Raw genomic sequence first — 14357 nt, forward strand, 5'->3', positions numbered from 1 at the left:
AGTTAATTACCTTTGTGAGACCTTATTGTACGGGGGGGGGGGGGGTTAATAACTCCAAGGCTTCACAAAGTCTATGAGGAGTCCTTTCCAGTGTGTTGATGAATTTCTCTAAGACTCCACAGTCAGGTCCCTTCATTCACATGCAGGTCCCCCGCTGTCCCCCTTCTCCCCGTCTACCTCTGGAACTGTGTCCTCTGCCCTTTCCTCTTCCCAGAGCTCGGGCTCCTAGAAGGTTTGGCCAAACTAGCTCATCAGAATCCTGCCTGTTCATCCATTGCCGATGACCTGAGTCCCCTTCTCGGCATTTGGCTCTCGTCATTGACTAAATCACTTAGCCAGATGAGGACCTGTCATCTTAAGGAAGGGAAGAGGACCAGAGGGAGGCTGTGACGTCCAATGTCAAGGCGCTGGCCGATTCCATTCTTGGTTTGAGGAAGGGTGCCTTCTCGCCCTGTGTTCACACAGCCTTTCCTGATGGTTTTATTTTTTGCCAGGGTGAGGGAGAGGTGTCTCTTCTTGCTGCAGAACATTGGATCCAAACAGGTGGATTTTCTGTTGTAGGCACAACCATGTAATTCTGAAATCAGATAGGCATCAGATTTTTCTGGAAAACCAAGTCTGGTATTGAATCCCCTGGAATCCTAGAATGTCACGAGCAAATTTAGAAATCACCCGCCTTTGACTTGGCAAACCTCAGTTTTCCCATCTGAAAAATGGGGTGGGGAAGAGCTAATGAGCCCTTTTGCCAGCCGACATGCTAAGCTCTTCACTGGCCTCATTTTACTGGCTTTACAACAACCCTTTGGAGGAGATATTATTACTGGCCCCTTTTTACTTTCATGCTCTGAATAACTTGCTCCAGATAGCTTGCCTGACTGATGAGAAGGAATGGATTCTGCAGATCTAGGCCTTTCTAACTCTAGAGCCCAAAGAATTACCCTGTTGGGAGGATTAAGTGGGATAATGCCAATAAAGGCTTTAACATAGTGCCTGGTCCCTGGTCAATTTCAGTGGACAGTTACTTATAATGCACCTGACTAGAGACCTTAAGGATTTTGCTTAATGTGGGAGAGCTTAATGTGCTTTGCTTAATGTGGCAGAACCAGAATGCCTATCTCAGCTGTGGCCTTTCTGTAAAGGAGAAACTTGTCCCTGATTTTCCTTTTGGATCATGTCTTCATAAATCCTATTTGCCCCAAAGGTGGTTGCTAGAATCTTCTGCTTCAATATGGCCACACTCCTCAGCTGTACCAAGAACATCGCACATTCCAGTGCTCTTGGCCCATTTGTGATTTTTTTTTAAAAAGATTATTTATTTATCACAAGCAGGCAGAGAGGCAGGCAGAGAGAGAGAGGAGGAAGCAGGCTCCCTGCTGAGCAGAAAGCCCCATGCAGGACTCGAACCCAGGACCCTGGGATCATGACCTGAGCTGAAGGCAGAGGCTTTAACCCACTGAGCCATCCAGGTGCCCCCATTTGTGATTTGTGTAGGGTCGCGATGGCATCCTTGAGGCGGTCCCCTGTGAACGGAAACCTGTCTGACTTTTATAGGGGCTCTTTTGCTCCCTGGGGTCTCTGCCCTCCATCCCTGACCTGTAAAGAGTTTAACCCTGGCCACACATCAGAGGAAAGGCTGAGTCTGAAGAAGGCCACGCAGGGATCTGAAGGAAATTTTGTAAGAGTGCCCAATGTTCTTGCCATGGGGAGTCCTATACCTGGGACTTGAATCAGTTAATAAGCAGCTTGGAAGGAAAAACCCTCGTCAAAAGTCCCCAAGAAAGGGCGGCAGGACTCACCACTTGCTCACTCATGCAGCCTTGAACTTGCCACTTCCCACTCCTTCCTTATGCCTGAGCAGCAAAGTGTGCAGCAGATGATACAGAACCTCAAAAGGGCCAAGCTTTGAGACCCCTGGGGTCACAATTGCCATTCCCCAGTCTCCAGGTAGATTGCCGTTCTCCTGGGTCCCCTTCCTCCTCATCCCCCGAAGTGATCAAGATTAGTGTATTCTCATAGATCTTTGGAAAACCTTTCTACCACAAATTTCCTTTTGTTACACAAATATTGGCATTCTGGAAATTAGGCCTTTTTTTTTTTTTTTTTTTTTTTTAGTTACTCCTAGATCTCCTGCATCTTTCTATATTAGCATGTTTTGGCATTTTAAAAAATCAGCTGCGTAATACTCTATTGTTTGAAAGTCTAGCTTTTTACAGAAACAACCCCTTATGGAAACATAGCAGCTGCTAGCCATCACTTCTCTGAAGACTGTTTCAGGGACCATCCTTGTATCTATTTTTGTCTAATTACATGAGTTTATCAGATAAATTCCCAGCAATTCAATGGCTAAGTCAAAGGGTATGCACATTTATTTTTATTTTTTATTTTTTGAGAGAGAGAGAATGAGTGTGGTGGGAGAGAGGCAGCGGGAGAGAAGGAGAGAGCAGGGGAGTGGATGTTGGAGAGTAAGAGAGAATCTTAAGTAGGCTCTATGCCCAGCGCTGAGCCCAACACAGGGCTCGATCTCACGACCCTGAGATCATGACCTAAAGCCGAAATCAAGAGCCGGATGCTTCAGTGACCAAGCCATCCAGGCACCCCGGGAGGCACATTTAAAATAGATAGATATTGAGAAATGTCTGTCCCATTTGAGACTGTCCATTTATTGTAAGCTGCGTTATGCCAGGATGGTAAGCTACAAAGTGCGATGGGGCTGTTAGGGCCAGAAACGACCAGTTCTCTCTAGCCCAAAACTGTTCTGCATAGGGCCAGAAACGACCAGTTCTCTCTAGCCCAAAACTGTTCTGCATAGGAGCTACGATGTCTCGGGCTAACCCAGTTTCTCTCGCTAGAGGAGAAAAATGAGTTTGCTCTCTGAACTAAAACACTTCCTTCCGGAGTTACTTTAAACACAGTATCTCAATGAGTTAGATGTCGAAAGCAACACAGAGCTGGTAGTTTCACTGCCCATCTTTTTTCTGTTACGGTTGGGGGGGGCTTCCTCGGGACCCTCAGGAGGTGGAGAGGTGTAATGGGCGGGGAGCATGGTGTGGGGGCCAGGTCGTGCGCAAGGAAGAGCTTTTCTGCTAAGTGTAGACTGGGTGTCACGCAGATCCAGATTTAAATCCTGGCTCCAGCTTTTACCAGTGAAGACCTTTAATGTAGTTCACTTTCCAGAATATCTGTAATATTAAAGGAATAATAAATGATGCTCACCTTGCTGAACACTTAGGACACACAGTGAGCTTGTGTGTTTAATAAACAGCCCCACCCCAGGGCACCTGGGTGGCTCATTTGGTCTAGTGGCTGCCTTTGGGGGGATCGAGTCAGGTATAGGGCTCCCTGCTCAGTGGGGAGTCTGCTTCTCCCTCTCCTGCTCCCTCTGCTGGGCTCTCTCTCTCTCTCTCTCTGTGTCAAATAAATAAAAATTTTTAAAAAACTTCCTGAAAAAATTAATAATAATAATAGATGGCCCAACCCCATACCCCGTGAATAGAAGGGGGCCAGTAATGATGGTGGCTATTATTAGTAACAGGCAGAGTCCAGTGGCCTTGTGGGGACAGCTTGGGGCCAGGAGCACTGGTGTTTTGAGGGAGCCTGGTCCCACTCCTGCTTCCTTCTGTGCATCTAGCTCCTCCCACACCTGGGCTAGACCTTGACCTCGTTTCTCTGATGCAGAGGTCCTTCCAGCAGGTGGCTTATGCCCTAGATCCCGGCTCAGAGGACATTCAGTTTTGTCTGTGTGAAAGAGGCAGCGTTTTAACTTGAGGGGGTGGCGCTCTCGTACCTAAACTCAGACTTGTGGGTCTGTTGGCCATCTGGCCGTGCAGGGCCCACATTCTCACCGGGTGACCCCACCTGGAGTGAAGGAGCTGCGGCCATCTCTAGGCAGAGTGGGAGGTCCCTGACCAGCCACCTGGAGCCTGGGTCACTCTACATTGCCCCTCTGACCCCGGGGACATTTAGGTTTGTGTCTCTGGTCCCAGCTCTCGAGCCGGTGTCTAGGCAATGAAATCTTCAGGGAAGCTGTCAAGCAGGCGTGGTGATGTGCAAATCCTATAGGATTTGGGCCCTGGGGTATTTTGCTCATGTTTCATTGGTGCGGAAACAGAAAGGGCAAGATCTTTTACCCCTGCGTTCCACTGGGGAAAGTAAAGCCGACGTGAAAACACACGAGAGCCCCTGGACAGTCTTAACGGGTCCAATTCCAACCCTTTGGTATCCACGGATATCCTAAAATGTGAGTGTCAGGCCAGCCCCCCTCTTCTCCCTTCCCCCACATGAAAAAGGCAAGGCTCAGAGAGGCAGGGGGACTTGCCCAGAGTCACCCAGCAAATGTGTAGCAGAACTGGGACTTGTATCCTTGAGGCGTTGCAGAGGCTAGCCGACAGCTTGTTGGAGCTCAGAGAACGAAACTGTGTGGGATTGGCAAGGAAGTTGGGGTTGTGTCCATGCTGGACACACTCAGCTGTGTTGGGATGTTGCTGACGCCGAGCACAAGAGTCCTTTGTTCTTATCAAAAGGCTTGAGAGCAGCCCTTGACGATTGAACCATACTGAGTATCCATCAGTCCTCAGCAGCCCTACCCTAGGTGACCTTTCAGACCCTGAAGCCGATGCAGGACGTGGGAGGAGGGGACAATGGGGGACGGAGGAATCTCCTGGAGGCTTAGCTCTCTGGAAGTCTGTCTCTTGTCTGACTCATGTCTTCATTTCACCTGTGTGACCTTCTGCACGTGGCCTTCCAAGCTGGTGTGGATGAAGTAGCGACTGTCCTCCACTTTCCTTGTCTTCCTAAGAGAACCCCTGTGTTTGCTCTTAAGCAGTGATTCACACTGTGGATAGTGTCGAGCATCTGGCGATGTCTAGAGGCCTTTTGGCTGCCACGGCGGGTAGGAGTGGCTGCTGGTCTGTAGCAGGTAGAGAACAAGGATGCTAAGAACTTCCTCTAATGCACAAGGCAGCCCCATACCCCACCAAGAATGATCAGTGCCCAGTGTCCCCAGCGCCGAGGTTGAAAACCCCTGCTTGAAATGAAGGGCCGCAGCCAGGAGCAGGAGACCAGGTTTTGTTTCCATGCAGCATGAGGAGAACCCTCTCACTGGGATCCTGCTCCCTGACCACTTCTGTGATTTTGCCAGCTGCTTTTTTTAAGATTTTATTTATTTATTTGATAGAGAACACAAGTAGGCAGAGAGGCAGGCAGAGAGAGAGGGGGAAGCAGGCTCCCCGCTGAGCAGAAAGCCCATGCGGGGCTCGATCCCAGGACCCTGGGATCATGACCTGAGCCGAAGGCAGAGGCTTTAACCCACTGAGCCACCCAGGCGCCCTGCCAGCTGTTTTTTATTCCTCCCTGTGTCTCCTCCCCTAATGCCTGACCTGAGACTTTGTGCTGAGGAGCCAGGATCCCAAATTTTGAAGGCACAAGCCTCCGGGTTCATGCCGAGACATATCCTTTTAACGATGAAACCAACTTACCCGGCGCCTTCGACACTGATCAGAGACCTTTTTCAGGCACGCCTAGTGTTTCCCAGAGCCGTCAAGTGCTCTGCCTGTTTCAAAGAAGGCGAACAGAGCAGAAAAGATCATCTTGGAAATATACCTTTATTCAGGGTCCACCATAGCTGGCTGTGGCACGATGGGCAAGTAACAACCTCTCTGCCCATTTCCTCGTCTGTAAACCAGAGTTAATGGTGCACCTTGGTGTTGTATGAGGGGATTAAATGAGATGATACCAGGTACCCAATAAAGATTTAGCAGCTGTGAGTACTAATAGTACTATCAGTTTGTTAGGCTCACTGAATTTTCTTAAGGACAAATCTGTAGGGTTTCCTCTGTGTTTGGTGGGGAAAAGAGGTCTGTGGCCAAATGTTTTGGGGAGCCCTGGGTCCAACAGCATAACATCATTTTTGGGAGTCAGGACCTGTTAACTTCTTGGATGTCCTGATACATGGTCTGTCTCTCCAGGACAGAGGTGCGGGGGATGGGAGCTTGGGGGAGTAGAATGGGGGGCGGGGAGTAGCACTTTTCAAGTGGCTTTAACCACAGAATCTTTTTTTTTTTTTTTGGAAGAGTAACTCAACTTCCCTGAATCCCACCCAACCCCCTCCTCTCCTATTTCGAGGGATTAGGGTTCCAAGGAACACACTCTGGGAAATGCCATTCCAGGGTGAAGCCAGGGTCCTCTTTCCTTCGACCAAAGCAGATGTCACACTTCGTAACTGCCAGAAGCATCAAAGCCGTGAGAACGAGCCCGCTTCTCTCTCTCCTTTTTTGGCTAGAGACAGACTCTCTGCACTTGATCTTGTTTGGGTTTCTGAGTCCTGGACGAGACAGGGCTCCTGGCGATGGGGATTCCTACGTCCTTCCGTTTTTCTGTTGTATTATGTTTGCTGTTTTTCTGACTTGTAAGCTGGCTGAGCTACCTCGCCGTTGGAAAGAGCTCATTTAGTTGTCACTTGAACTGTGCCCTTGATAGCTGAATGTGGTCAATTTTGTGTGTATTTCCTCGTGAAGATTAAAAAAAAAAACCCACAATTTTTCATGGCAGTGTGTACTTTGTATCAGAAAAGTACTCATCATTTGGGTACGTAGCGGAATGAATGGTCACAAAATGATCACGTCCCTGTCCCCGGCACACATTAAGAAGGTCCTGCTCTTCCCGCTAAGACGTCTGACATCTATCACCGTAGGATATAGCTTTGCCTGGTTTTGACCCTCCTATAAACAGAATCCCACAGTACATCCATTTTGTGTCTCCCTTCTTCATTCAAATGTGTGTGTGAGATTTTTTTCTTGCTGCAGTGTGGAGCCGAAGTGCCCTCCATCTCACTGAATGTTTTGAATGTTGATAATGTGCTAGGAACTGTTAGGTCCTTTCAAGGGTCAGATCTTTTACTGCACATTCTCCGTTGAGCTCCAGACACAAGCCCCTCTGGCTCTTGTGCGAGGCAGAGGGGCACAAGCTCTGGAATCAGATGTGGACTCCGGACCTGGCTCTGCTGTGTGACCTCAGGCAGATCGCTTCACCTCTCTGAGCCTGTTTCCATATCTGTAAGATGGAGCTGAGTGTAACAGCCAGTCCTAAGGCTGTGCTGTTGTTCCCGGGTGGTCCTGCTTGTGAGCCACTCAGCCCAGCCCCTGGACTGGGTCTGTGAGTGTTACCTCTCCCTGCGGGTATACAGAGAACTTGACCCTGGGGATGACATACAGGCCAAACGGGAGATGGTGTGGGATACTGACACGGCTTACACATAGATGAGAATTGTACCAATTTTATGTAGTACTGTTTTTCATTTTAAGGAAAAATGTCAAACAGAACAGCGTAACCCATCTGTAGGCATCCCAGCCCTCAACTCCTGGCTTGTCAAGCAGCTACAATTACTTCCCACTGTCTCAGAAAGGAAGGGCCTCTAGATAGTTTTTTTTTGAAGTTCATTGACTTAAAGTCCTGTCTATACCCTACGTGTGGCTCGAACTCACGACCCCCGAGGTCAAGAGTCGCGTGCTCCTCCTACCGAGCCAGCCAGGCGCCCCAGGAAAGTACCCTAAATAGATGAAATCATGGTACCATTGTTGCTCTGGAAAGTTTAACAAATCCCCTAATGTAAAGGATATTAAGCTGATGTTCAGATTTTCTTGATCGTCTCCTACGTTTTTGGGACGGGTTGTCAGAATTTCGTTTTTTCTCACAATTGCATTTGATTTTGCAAAACTTCCCATGAAAGGCGTGGCTTTTCAAAAATGCAAAATGTGCCCTTATTTCTGATTTGCCCTGGTATGTGTGTGTTAGGGGGAGGAGGGGTTCTTTTCCCCCCTCTCTCCCTCCCTCCCTCCCTCCATGTTTTTCTTTATTTTCTCTTTTGGACTTTTTCATTGTGAAAATGTTCCTATGTGTGCACAAGTAGATAGACCGCTAGGCCACCCCCGCCCTAGGCACCTGCCACTCCCCTTTGGTACTGACCAAACCAGAGACCCTCTCCTTTTGTCTTCATCCTTCAGTTTTCCTCTGGGTCTCAAAACCCCTTCTAGTTTATACCATCCTCTCCTTTTTCTGTACTTGGTTAAAGGAATGGAATCATTTGTCTGCTGTCTTCCCACCTGTGGACTTTGTTGCAACCTCCCACCCCCACCGTCGGCCGTGTTCAGTGCATTCCCTGTGCCTTGCATTTCACCTAACCAGGGTGAAGCTTTGGTTCCCCCCACCCCTCCCCTTCTCTCTGGAAGAATATTTCCTTGATGCGAGTGGTACATTTCATGGCTCCCCGTCCGGCATTTGATCAACTCTTTATTGTGATATTAAGGTTAAGGGCCACACTTAGGTGACGCCGTCCTGATGTACACATGATGAAACTCTCCGGCCACTTCTCCTCTAACTCTGTAGGTCTGAAGTGCAGATCCCAGACCTACATCCTCAGCATTACCCAGGAACTTCTTGTTGTTGGTTTTTTTTTTTTTTTAAGATTTTATTTATTTATTTGACAGAGATCACAAGTAGTCAGAGAGAGATGGGGAGGCAGGCTCCCTGCTGAGCAGAGAGCCCCATGCGGGGCTCAATCCCAGGACCCTGAGATCATGACCTGAGCTGAAGGCAGAGGCTTAACCCACTGAGCCACCCAGGCGCCCCTACCCAGGAACTTCTTAGAAATGCATGTCCTGGGGCTCACGCCAGCCCTGCTGATTCAGGAGCTTTGGGGGTGGGCCCAGCCATCTGTGATTTCACAGCCCCACCCCCAGGGCAGGGTAGGGGGTGCTGGTGCACAGGGATGTGCGTGAGCCACTGGTCTCCTGGTTTTAGCAGCTACTTCCTAGCTAGCTAGCAACTAGCTTCCAAAATTGCTACCTTCTAGTTTCGTTGTTCCGTCTACATTTGTTCATTGAAATTCTTCCAAGCAGAAGGAGTGTTCTTTCACAGCAATTAAAAGTGAGGTTGCGGGACGCCTGGGTGGCTCAGTTGGTTGAGCAGCTGCCTTTGGCTCGGGTCATGATCCCAGTGTCCTGGGATCGAGTCCCACGTCGGGCTCCTTGCTCGGCAGGGAGCCTGCTTCTCCCTCTGCCTCTGCCTGCCACTCTGTCTGCCTGTGCTGGCTCTCTCTCTCTCTCTCTCTGACAAATAAATAAATAAAATCTTAAAAAAAAAAAAAAAGTGAGGTTGCAGGAGGGATGCTCCTGGAATAATGTCCCACAAGAAACCCAGAAGAGTTTAAAACAGCAGGAATTGTGATCATTAAACTCAAGGTCATGTGCAGTTCCTTTTGTACTTCTTTGAGGGATGAAGTGATTATTCAGAGTTAGGGAATAATTTGCTCATTTCTCCACCTTCTTAAAAATGCACTATTAGGGGCATCTGGGTGGCTCAGTGGGTTAAAGCCTCTGCCTTTGTATCAGGTCATGATCTCCAGGTCCTGGGATCGAGCCCCGCATCGGGCTCTCTGCTCAGCGGAGAGCCTGCTTTCCTATCTCTCTCTCTGTCTGCCTCTCTGCCTGCTTGTGATCTCTGTCTGTCAAATAAATAAATTAAAAAAATATATATATATATATATATATTTTAAATGCACTATTAGAGGGACACCTGGGCAGCTCAGTCGTTTCGGTGGCCAACTCTTGATTTCAGGTCAGATTGGAATCTATGGAGCCCTGAGTTGGGCTCCATGCTCAGCAGGGAGTTGGAACCTGGTTGAGATTCTCTCTCTCTCCTTCTGCCCTTCCCCCTGCTTGTGTGCTCTCTCGCTCTCTCTCAAATGAATGAATATTTTTAAAAAATGAGCTACTAGATCAGGACTGTTGTTATTTTCACCCCCGAAAGAGACAAGTGGCTGTATTTTGCCTTGCAAAGTCTGCATGTCCGGAGTTGTCTGCCTGTTCACGGGACGTGGGGCTACTCCATCTCCCTGGGATGTGGGTTCCAAGCGTGGGCGCTACGTTGGTGAATTCAAAGGAGTCATGAATTCTTCTCTGCCAAAGTAGGGGGAGCAACCACACAGTATGTCCCAGTGGCTGTCCGTCCTAACTCAGCCTGCGCCTCAGTTCCTGGGGGCACAGCAGCAGTGGGTGGGGGAGGAGACATGGGGCAGGTGGGAGGAGCCAGCTGGCCAATACAGAGCCTGCTGTCTCAGCACCTGGGTCATGGACACATAGAGACATAGGATGAAGACTGTTTCAGAGGGGCTCCTCATGCTGAGAGGATGTTTAATGACTTGAAATTTTACATAAAGACTTTTCTCTGTCAATTATTTAGTGACCTTGAGGAATGATTTGTATAAGGAAGGCAGAATCCATGTTTTGCTTCTCCTCTGCTTGTTGTTACCAGTTTTCAAAATAAGGTCCGGGTTGCCCAGCATCCTACTTGGATGACCTTTGAAATTTATGTTAATTACCATGCCTCATGGGTTTAACAGACTCCTCTTTCCATTCTTTTTTTTTTTTTTTTTTTAGGTTTTTTTTTTTTTAAGTTTTTTTTTATTTGAGTGAGAGAGGATGAGAGAGAGAGCACAAGAGGAGGGAAGGTCAGAGGGAGAAGGAGGCTCCCCGCTGAGCAAAGAGCCTGATGCGGGGCTCGATTCTGGGACCCCGAGATCATGACCTCAGCTGAAGACAGATGCTTAACTGACTGAACCACCCAGGCCCCCTTTATAGTTATTTTTCTTACTGATGTTCAAACAGGTACTGATGTACCTGTATGGGACCAGACAGAACCATAGTTTAATATTTTAGCATATAGCGTTCTATACTTTTTTTTTTTTTTTTAAGTCCTCTCTAGGGGTGCCTGGGTGGCTCAGTGGGTTAAAGCCTCTGCCTTCGGCTCAGGTCATGATCCCAGGGTCCTGGGATCGAGCCCCGCATCAGGCTCTCTGCTCAGCAGGGAGCCTGCTTCCCTCTCTCTCTGCCTGCCTCTCTGCCTACTTGTGATCTCTCTCTGTCAAATAAATAAATTTTTAAAAATCTTAAAAAAAGAAAGTCCTCTCTACACCCAGCCTGGGGCTCGAACTCACAACCCCTAAGGTCAAGAGGTCACATGCTCCCCTGACTGAGCCAGCCAGGCGTCCCAGTGTTCTAGACCTTTAAAAATGTCTATACATACACATAAAATTACAAGAAAGATGCTGTTATAAATATTCCCATCCACTCTATTGAGATATATTCTACATACAGTAAAGCTCACCGATTTTTTTTAGAAAAATCCACTGGCTTTTAAGTGTATAACCCAGTTCTGACAAATGTGTACCGTCGTGTAACCACCATAATCAGAATATGGAACGCTTCATCACCCCGAAGTCCTTTGTGCCTCTCAGTGGTTAGTTGCCCAGCCGTTCACTACTGATCTGCTTTCTGTCATGATGGTTTTGCCTTTTCTAGACCTGTGTATTGGTGAAGTAATGGAGTCTTTTTAGTCTGGCTTCTTTGATTTAGCATAATGCTTTTGAGATTTATTTTTTTTTCCCCTGAGCCTTCTATTTATACATAATTTTAACTTAGAAATACATCATAAGTATCATTGCGTGATCCACGGTCACTTATGGTATGATTCCGTCCGTATGAAACTAGAAAAGGGGAGCCTGTAGAGACAGAGAGTGGATGAGTGCGTGCAGGGACTGGGCTTGGAATAGGGCAGACCATGGGGCGCCTGGGTGGCTCAGTGGGTTAAAGCCTCTGCCTTTCACTCGGGTCATGATCCCAGGGTCCTGGGATCGAGCCCCGCATCGGGCTCTCTGCTTGGCGGGGAGCCTGCTTCCTCCTCCTCTCTCTCTCTGCCTGCCTCTCTCGCCTTGTGATCTCTACCTGTCAAATAAATAAATAAATAAATAAATAAATAAAAAGGAATAGGGCAGACCAGCATACAGGTACCCTTTTTGGAGTGATGGGAACATTCCAAATTTTATTGTAGCGACAGATGCACAACTTGGTAAATTTGCTAAAAGTTGCTGAAATGAACACTTACAAACGAGAGAATTTTATGGCATGTAAGTGACCTTTTAATAAGTAGGTTAAAAGGAAAGGGAGAAATTTTGGCATAAAGTCCACACGGTGGATTCTGGGGGGAATTACCCCATTCTAATGGATGGATGTCCCAGTTAAGGCATCATTGAAGACCCTTGAGGTGGATGGCAGGTTTACTGTTCCACATAACAGCGCCCCCGACATTGTGGTGCATCTCTGAGCCCTTGTCTGTCCCCTTGGGCTAAATTCTTAGAAATGCAATTGCAGGGGGTGCCTGGGTGGCTCAATAAGTGAAGCATCTGACTCCGGCTGAGGTCATGATCTCGGGGTCCTGGGATCAAACCCCACATCAGGCCCCCCGCTCAGCGGGGAGCCTCTTCTTCCTCTCTCTCTGCCCCTCCCCCTGTAAAAAAAGAAAAGAAAAGCAATTGCAGATCAAGCATTTGCATAGATTTTTAAGGTTTTCCATCTATAAGGGTGACATGTGCAGAGACCGACCCCCTACGACCCTTGACAACACTGGATATGACCAATAGTTCTCATCTCAGCTAAGCTCATTGGGGAAAACAAACATCTCTTTGCTTTAACTAATTTGCTAGTGAGGTTGAGCATCTTTTTCTCATGTGTATTGGCTACTTGAAGGTCTTCATAAAAAAACAAAAAACAAAAAAACCCAACAACTATTTTTACTAATCGTAAATTTAACAAAAATTATAAAACTACAAATATGATACACATAGATCATTGAAAGTATATCTCTGTTCATAGTAGCGTTACTCACAGTAGCTAAAACATGGATGCAACTCAGGTGTCTATCAACAAAGGAAGGGATAAACATGGAGATGAGGCATATACATACAATGGAATATTACTCAGCCTTGAAGAGGAAGGAGAGTCGGATACAATGGACAGCATGGGTGAATCTTGAGGACATGGTGCTAAGTGAACAAGCTAGTCACAAAAGACAAATACAGCGTGATGTCACTTGGCTGGCTACTTAAAGTAGCCAGGCTCATAGAGAAGGTAGACGGTGGATGCCAGGGGTTGGCGGAAGGGGAGTGGGGAGTTAATGGGGGGCTAAGTGTCAGTTCTGTAGGACCTAAAACTTCTCAAGTTGGATGGTGGTGGCAGTTCATGACATATGAATGTACTTAATGCCACTGAACTATATACTTAAAAATGGTTGATAGTAAATTTTATGTTATGTATATTTTACTGCAATAAAAAGATTGGGGGGGGGGAAATTGGGGGAGAAATGATAGAAAGTAAAAATCCCTAGGGATACCTGGGTGGATCATTTGGTTAAGCATTCAACTCTTAGTTTCTGTTCAGGTCATGATGTCAGGGTCATGAGATCAAGCTTTGTGTCAGGCTCTGTGCTTAGCAGAGAGTCCATTTGGAATCCTCTCCCTGTCTACACCTCCTGCCCCTGCTCTGCTCTCTTGAAAAAAAAAACCAAAAACCTCTCAAGTGTATTGACAAGTGGGTATTTATCTAATTTTGTGCCTTTTTTCCTAATACTTTATTTTAAATGTTTAGAAATATCTATAAATAAATATATAATAATAAGATAAATACATATAAATAATAAAAATAAAACATATATTAAAAAAATCTAAATTATTTTAAACATTTTAAAATAAAAATGGGGTATTATACCTACAATTTACATTCTCCTATTTTTTTTAAGCTCTATTGAGTTGTAAGTCACATGCTGTAAAATTCACTGCTTTAAATCGTACAGTTCAGTGGTTTCTCACATATTCACAAAGCTGTGTAGTCACAGCTACAGTAAATTCTAGAAATTTCCATCACCCCCCAAAAGAAGCCCTATACTTTCTCTGCTGTCACTCCTCAGCCCCTGGCAATCACTGATCTACTTTAGTATCTCTGCATCTGCCTCTTCTGGACATTTTAGGGAGATGGGATCCTAGAGCATGTGGCCTTCTGTGACTGGATTCTTTCACCTGGCATAATTTTATCAAGATTTATCCATGTTGTAACACATATCAGTACTCTGTTCCTTTTCTGGGTTGAATAATATTCCATGGCATGGCTAGACCCCGTTTTATGTGTTCATTCTATCTGTTCATGGATGCTTTGGTCACTTGTGCATTTTAGCCATTGTGAGAAACGCTTCTGTGAACATTCGCTACAAGTTTTTGTGGGGACGTGTAGCTTCATTTCTCTTGAGTTTGCGCCTAGGCGTGGAATTTTTGGAACATGAAAACTCTACGTATAACTATTTGAAGAACGCTCTTTTATTTGTACGGTAAACAATGAGACGTGGACACCTTCCCGTATCAAAGCATGTAGATCTTATTCTTGCTTCATAACCCCTGGATAGCATTTTGTTGTATGAAAATACCATCGTTTGCATCTTGGGCGCCATGATGGTGGACAGTAGGCCATGAGGCACATCCC

At 46.7% G+C, this 14357-nt stretch overlaps 1 protein-coding gene across 4 annotated transcripts in view; it reads left to right on the forward strand.

Moving 5' to 3' along the window:
* MYH11 (myosin heavy chain 11) overlaps positions 1-14357 on the forward strand; it is a 110153-nt gene that overhangs the window by 2455 nt on the left and 93341 nt on the right. The window lies entirely within an intron of this gene.

The sequence above is a fragment of the Meles meles genome, chromosome 21, assembly GCF_922984935.1.
Source record: "Meles meles chromosome 21, mMelMel3.1 paternal haplotype, whole genome shotgun sequence".
Taxonomy (NCBI): Eukaryota; Metazoa; Chordata; class Mammalia; order Carnivora; family Mustelidae; genus Meles; species Meles meles.